Raw genomic sequence first — 7932 nt, forward strand, 5'->3', positions numbered from 1 at the left:
CGCTAGTTCGGTGCCCCCTCGCACCAAGCGTTCTCGGCTACCATCTAGCTACGCCGAGCCCGCCGAGGAAAATTTTGACTTAGTGCTCACGCAACAATCATCGCTAGAGCCAGTAGAGTCGTCTCCCTCTCTGTTAATTGCACTAGACACCCAATCAAACTTGGGCCTTGACCTATTGCGCCTCCAAGCCCTCCCGAAGTTACCCAAACCGAGTGTAACCCATTTCCGGCGTTACCAGAAGACCCAGACTTCGACACCATGCCCTATCCATATCCCCGTTATACAGATGGCCCTGATGCGGAATCCCACATCCATTCTTTTGTGTCAACTTAGCAAGCCAACCATTCTACGCAGCATCTCACCGTTGCAGAGGTTGATGCGTCCAAAATTGCAGAATTCACATTGTCCCTCGATGGACCCGTTGCTCGATGGTATTCCCGTTGCGATCTTGGGGAATTTGTTACGTTTTAGGACATTCACACTCAATTCCTCGAACTTTTTTACTACGAGATACCTAAGCGGGAACTGCTCCGCTAGTTCTACGCTATAATACAAGAACCGCATTAGACGGTTTCTCAGTTCACAATCCGATTCTAGGATCTCTATCGGCAGCTCGCTCAAGATGTGTTCGCAAATAATTTAAAAGACGCGTTCCTTGCCGGCCTCCGGGAGCCCCTCCGAACAACTCTCACCTTGATAGATTTTTCCCAATAGACCATTGAGCAAGTGGTCGCTTGTGTCCTCGCAATGGATAGAGCCCAACATAGTACTTCTTTTTTGATGGGCTCACTCCAACACGCCTTGCCGACCCATGAAGAAACCCAGTTTCGGGAGGCTCTCCAATGCACAACGTGCACAAAATCCGGCCACTCGGCCGTGGATTGTCCTCTCCGCCCACACTGCCCGATCTACCATTCTCGGGTGCATACGGTCGAATAATGTGAGTACAATATGCTTAATCGTACAACCTTTGGTTCTGTACAACAGATTGAGCCATACCACGATCGCCCTCAATAGGATGATCGTTCCTCACCTCGGAATAGGGACGCCGAACAACCTTGGTACTGACCCAAGCAGGATTGCTATCGCTAGGATAACCAGTACTGACTTGAGGAGCCGTGTTATTGGCTAGATAATCGATCTTGACCCGAGGATGACCGCTACCAACATCGTGACGACCGCTATCGCCTTGACGACGACTATTACTACTACAATTACGACCGGGAAGACTACTTATGAACCAAGGTATTAACAGTATGATCGGCGACTCCCTATTAAAATTGCGGTTCCCCGCCCTCAGACAATCGACGACCCTCAGACAATCAACGTTGCGACCCTTCGCGCCTCGATAACTGACGACCCCCCCCCCCCTCCTCCCCCCCCAAAAAAACCAGAGCATTACACCACTCAGTGCCCGACAAATGATCGCTAAAAAGCCCCTGCAGTAAATATCATTATGGTGGACATCCAACAAGTCATCACCCGGAGTAAGGCTCAAAAAACCCAATGGGATATACAAGACGAAGTTTAGCAAGCCGCCAAGCAATGGATAGAGATAGCCAATGTTGCCAACACCGAGAGAATGCATACCGAGATGAAGGATATTGTTAGAAATTGACGCTTTCCAAACCTTCTCCTCTCGGCCACAAGCGAGGAAACACGAATCAATGCAGCAGTAAATCGAAAACACAGAGAGAGACTCGAATGCACAGGGTTTAGCGTGGAAAACCCTAGACGGGAAAAACCACGGGAGTGCAAGACTCCAACTATCACTATACGCAGGGAATGTACAATGGCGAGCTGCAAGGCGACGACCTTGAGCTCGCTGTCCTCGCCACAGGCGGCAGTATTACACAGAGGTGTCGACCTCTTCCTTTCTCTCTCTCTCTCTCTCTCTCTCGGCTGCTCTCACTTCGCTCCCTCTAAGTGGAAAACAGAAAAATGAGCAACAACTACAAAACTGTTTGCCCTAAGTCATATTTATACACATATGACTTTCGGGCTATTTACAAATATAGCCTCGAGGGCCCTTGGCAAACATATTCACAAATATGTCCCCGCATCCGGATCTCTCTCCGGGTACATTCGTCATCCGGCTCCGTAGCCGGGGTCTTCATCATCCGGATCCGAAACCGGGTCTTCATCATCCGGTTCCGATACCGGGTACTCCTCATTCGGGTCTTCATTCCCGATTCCCAGACATCTGACCATCCCATCCGGAGGGACCGTAATCCCAACAAACTCCCCCTTCACTTCGGCATGGGATGTCTTTCCAGTCCGACCCTCTTCCGGCACGCTTCCAGCTTGTCGGGTGTGAGCACTTTGGTCAGCATATCTGACCCGTTCTCGTCCGTGTGGATCTTCGTCAGCACGAACTCCTGGTCTTCTATCCTTTCCCGGATCCAGTGATATCTTCGCTGGATGTGCTTCGTCCGGGACTGATAAGCCGCGTTCTTCGCAAGGTGGATGGCACTCTGACTGTCGCAGTAGAGTCGGTACTCCTCCTGCCGGATACCGAACTCTCTAATGAAGTCCTTCATCCATATTATTTCCTTGCCGGCTTCAACAGCCGCCATGTACTCCGCCTCCGTAGTTGACAACGCAACCGTCTTCTGCAGCCTCGACTGCCACGAAACAGCTCCCCCTGCATACGTCATCACATACCCTGATGTGGACCGGCTGGTATCTGCATCAGCCGACATATCCGAATCGGTAAAGCCGTCGAGTTCGGGTTTACCGGAGCCGAATCGGAGGCACACGTTTGCCGTGCCCTTCAGGTATCGGAGTATCCACTTGGTCGCGTTCCAGTGCTCTTTGCCGGGATTGCTCATGTACCGGCTCACCACTCCGACTGCATATCCTATGTCCGGTCTTGTACACACCATTGCGTACACCAAGCTTCCGACGGCAGAGGCATATGGTACTTTCATCATGTCCTCCTTCTCAGCCTTTGTCTTGGGGCTTTGCTTGCTGGACAACTTGCAGTTTGCCGGGAGGGTTGACCCGACCGGTCTTGCTTCCGACATGTTGAACCGGTGAAGCACCTTTGTCACGTACTTCTCCTGTGACAGCCACAACTGCTTCTTCTTCCGGTCTCGGATGATGTGCATCCCTAGTATTTGCCTCCGGACCCAGGTCCTTCATTGAGAAGGTTCGGTGAAGCGCTTTCTTCAGCATCCGTATCTTGACCTGGTCCCGTCCGACGATCAACATGTCGTCCACGTACAGGAGGAGTATTAGAAAGTCTCCTCCTTCGAACTTCTTCACAAACACGCAGTGATCGGACTGCGTTTTGTGGTACCCTTCGTCGGTCATGAAAGAGTCGAACTTCCGGTACCATTGCCGGGGAGCCTGCTTCAGTCCGTAAAGGCTCTTCTTCAACCGGCATACCAGGTGCTCCTTCCCTTTCTTCTCGAATCCTTCCGGTTGCTGCATGTAGATCTCTTCTTCGAGGTCGCCGTGAAGGAATGTCGTCTTCACGTCCACCTGTTCTACCTCGAGGTCCATGCTTGCCGCTATGCTCAGCACCGTCCGGATGGAGGTCATCTTCACTATCGGGGCAAATATCTCGTCGAAGTCGATGCCCTTCTTCTGCTGGAACCCCTTCACCACGATCCTGGCTTTGTATCTCGGGGGGTTTCCGGCATCTCCCGGTTTCAGCTTGAACACCCACTTGTTTCGAAGTGCCCGCTTTCCTTTCGGCAACTCCACAAGTTCATATGTGTGGTTCTCATGCAGGGAATCCATCTCCTCATGCATGGCACTTAACCACCTGCGGCTATGGGTGTCAAGCTTTGCTTCTTCAAAACTCTCCGGCTCCCCCTCGTCGGTTAGCAGCACGTGCTCTGGTTCCGGAAATCTCCGGGGGGCCCTTATCTCTCTTAGAGGATATCTCCGTTCCGGAGCTTCGGTAACCGGCTCCTCCGTTTCCTCTTCATCCGAATCCATTTCGGGATCGGGGCCGGTTCCGGTATCAGTTTCATCTTCCTCGGCCGGTTCTGTTTCTTCACCATCTTCGGCCGGATCCTCGAGTGCTAACCGGTCCCTTGCCGGTCAGGACTGCTCCTCGTAGAGTTGATCCTCACCGGTCGACTTGGAGCTCTTCATCTTCTTCTCCGACTCCCAGTCGGCGAGTGTCTTGTCCTCCATGAAGATGATATCACGACTCCGGAATATCTTTTTGTCGACCGGGTCCCATACTCGGTAGCCGAACTCGTCATCGCCGTAACCGAGGAATATGCATGGCCGGGTCTTTGGATCTAGCTTTCCTCTCCGGTCCTTTGCCACATGCACATATGCGAGACACCCGAACACCTTCAGATGCCGGTAGGATACTTCCCTACCGGTCCACACTCTCTGCGGCGTGTCTCCGTCCAAAGGTACTGAGGGTGATCTGTTTATCACGTATGTCGCCATCGACATTGCCTCAGCCCAAAACCCCTTGGGTAATTTCGCATGCGCCAGCATGCTCCGGACCCTCTCCATTATGGTCTGGTTCATCCTCTCGGCCAGCCCGTTCAGTTTCGGTGTCTTCGGCACAGTAAACTCGAGCCGGATTCCCTTCGAGCGACAGTACTCCTCGAACTGCCCCCGGTATTCCCCTCCGTTATCCGCTCGTATCGCTTTCAGCTTCTTGCCGGATTCCCTTTCCACTCTCGCGTGGAGTTCTCTGAAGACGCACAACACTTGGTCCTTTGTCTTCAACGGTGCCGTCCACAGCTTCCGGCTGTGGTCATCAATGAATGTCACGAAGTACTGGGCTCCGCCATGTGACCTCGTTTCTACTTGACACACGTCAGTGTGCACCAACTCCAATGGTGCGCTACGTCTCGTCGGTGGCCTTGAGTGGAAGGAGGTTCGGTTCTGCTTACCGGCCAGGCAATCGGTGCACTTCTCCAGGTGCACATGCTTCACTGGAATAAGGTTGTCTTCTACAAGCCTCTTCATCCCCTTCTCACTCATGTGGCACAGTCTCTTGTGCCACAGCTCACCGGCAGTGTCGGCTGCCACGTTCAACTCCTCCGGACACAACCAGGCATTCATAAGGTACAGTGTGTTGACTTTCCGGGCCCGAGCCACTATCAGGCTCCCCTTGCTGAACTTCATTACGCAGTTCTGGATGCTACCTGTGTAGCCTTCATCATCTAGCCTCCCGGCCGAAATCAGGTTCAATCGAACCTCCGGAACGTGTCGGACATCCTTCAGCAACATTTTGCATCCGGTCGAGGTTGTCAACCATACGTCTCCTATGCCGGCAATCCGGCACGTACCTTCATTTCCCATCCGAACACAGCCATGCTCACCGGCTGTGTAGGATGAGAAGTATCTTCTTTCCGGGGTCAGGTGGAACGACGCTCCGGAATCGACCACCCAGGTAGTCTCATCGCCGGCAATGTTTAGTTCACCTTCTTCGGTGATGAGCATGATCTCCTCTTCACTTGCCGCGAGTGCCGTCGTTCCTTTCCGGTCCTGCCCTCGCCGATCCGAACCATTCCGGTCCGTGCCTCCCCGGTAAGCACCGTTCCGTTCCGAAGACTTCTTCGAATCGGTGTCGCCGGCTCCGTTGTCTTTTCGGTAATGCCGACAATTCTTTCGGAAGTGCCCCGGCTTCCCACAGTGGAAGCATGTGGGCCTTCCTCTTGACTGCGACCGGGTCCCCGACTTCTCCCGTCTTTGCGGACTCCGGTTCCGTCGTCTTCCCCGATCCGATTCGGTAAGCAGCATCTTAGGATCGGAGGCCGGTTCTTTATCTCTCCGACGCGCTTCTTCGTTCAAAATGCTTGTCTTTACCGTTTGTAGGGACAAGTTATCTTCGGTGCAGGAGGTGCTGAGAGTCACCACCAAGTTCTCCCAGCTTTCCGGCAATGTACACATCAGCATGATGGCTTGCATTGCATCCTCCAACGGGAACTTGATCGCCGCAAGCTGGTTCACGAAACCCATGAACGTGCTTACGTGTTCCACCATACTCTCGCCGTCCCGGTACTTGAGGTTCACTATCTTCCTCATCAGGGAGGTCCGGTTCAACGCATTCTTCCTCTCGTAGAGGCCCGACAGCTTCTGCCACATCTCATATGCGTTGGTGTCGTTCGCCACATGTTGTAGAACGCTCACGTCGACGTATTGCCGAATGGTTGCAACGGCTTTCCGGTTCAGAAGCCTCCATTCCGTCTCAAGTACCCCCTTGGGTATTTCCGACCTGTCGATCGGTTCATACAGGTCCCGAACAATGAGCAGATCCTCCATCTTTATCTTCCAGTCGGCGTAGTTCTGCGCATTCAGCACCATCATCCCCGGCTGCCCGCTGCTGCCGCCTTCCATTTTCTGCACTGCAGTCGCTCTGATACCAGATTGTTAGAAATTGACGCTTTCCAAACCTTCTCCTCTCGGCCACAAGCGAGGAAACACGAATCAATGCAGCAGTAAATCGAAAACACAGAGAGAGACTCGAATGCACAGGGTTTAGCGTGGAAAACCCTAGACGGGAAAAACCACAGGAGTGCAAGACTCCAACTATCACTATACGCAAGGAATGTACAATGGCGAGCTGCAAGGCGACGACCTTGAGCTCGTTGTCCTCGCCACAGGCGGCGGTATTACACAGAGGCGTCGACCTCTTCCTTTCTCTCTCTCTCTCTCTCTCTCTCGGCTGCTCTCACTTCGCTCCCTCTAAGTGGAAAACAGAAAAATGAGCAACAACTACAAAACTGTTTGCCCTAAGTCATATTTATACACATATGACTTTCGGGCTATTTACAAATATAGCCTCGAGGGCCCTTGGCAAACATATTCACAAATATGTCCCCGCATCCGGATCTCTCTCCGGGTACATTCGTCATCCGGCTCCGTAGCCGGGGTCTTCATCATCCGGATCCGAAACCGGGTCTTCATCATCCGGTTCCGATACCGGGTACTCCTCATTCGGGTCTTCATTCCCGATTCCCGGACATCTGACCATCCCATCCGGAGGGACCGTAATCCCAACAGATATTACTATCGGTCCAGCGACCCCCTCTCAACCTACTGGGTCACCAGATGATGACCTTGTTTGGCGAGCACTCACAAGTTGCCAAATCTCCATGCCCTTGCATAAGCTTTGGCATTTACTCCCACAATTCAAGGACACGACAACATCTCTCACCACCGGCAAAGAACCACCCACCTTGCCTATACACCTTGCTGAGCTAGGCACCGGTCCACCACTGATGGACTCTTAGAACCCCGTAGTTAAGCTCATAATCAAAGGCCGCGACGTTCACGGTTGCATTATTGATGGGGTTCGGGTGTTAATGTCATCAGTGAGGCTACATGTCATGACCTCGGCATCACCCAATGGGAGCCATGTCCGTTTTGGTTTCGAATGGAGGATACCCATTCAGTTCGACTAATGGGGTTAATCTACCACCTGGACTTTATCCTCTCGGCGGTGGTATTACACCTCAATGCTCCCGGTGCGTATCGAATGTTGCTCGGTCGTCCATGGCTATGCACTGCCAACATTAAGCAGCACTGGCAACGGAATATGATCTACTTTCGGCATGGAAAAACCAAGGTCCGTGTCATCACGGAGGAATGGATCACGACGTTGTCGCGTTATTCCGCGAGTACGTATAGGATCCGAGGCAGGACCGCGGGGGTCTTGGACTAGGGAGTAGAGGAGAAAGAATAAGATATAATATAGAAGCTTAGCTCAAGAGGAGAAGAGGAAAGAATAAGACCATGACATAGAAGGAGAGATTGGCGAAGGCAAGATACTCAACAAGTTATATTAAAACAAACGAATGATTACAACAATGGTGGCCGCATGGGCCACACCAAACAACTAAGAGAAAACCCTAACCGAGGATGAATAAGGAAACCCTAAACGAAACCCTAATCCTAAAACGATAAGAACTCTAGACTAAGTGGTATACCTCTCATACGCAAAATAGG

The sequence above is a fragment of the Azolla caroliniana genome, unplaced genomic scaffold (assembly GCF_043228905.1).
Source record: "Azolla caroliniana isolate FFs.n. ecotype wild unplaced genomic scaffold, voAzoCaro1.0.p SCAF_8, whole genome shotgun sequence".
Classification (NCBI taxonomy): domain Eukaryota; kingdom Viridiplantae; phylum Streptophyta; class Polypodiopsida; order Salviniales; family Salviniaceae; genus Azolla; species Azolla caroliniana.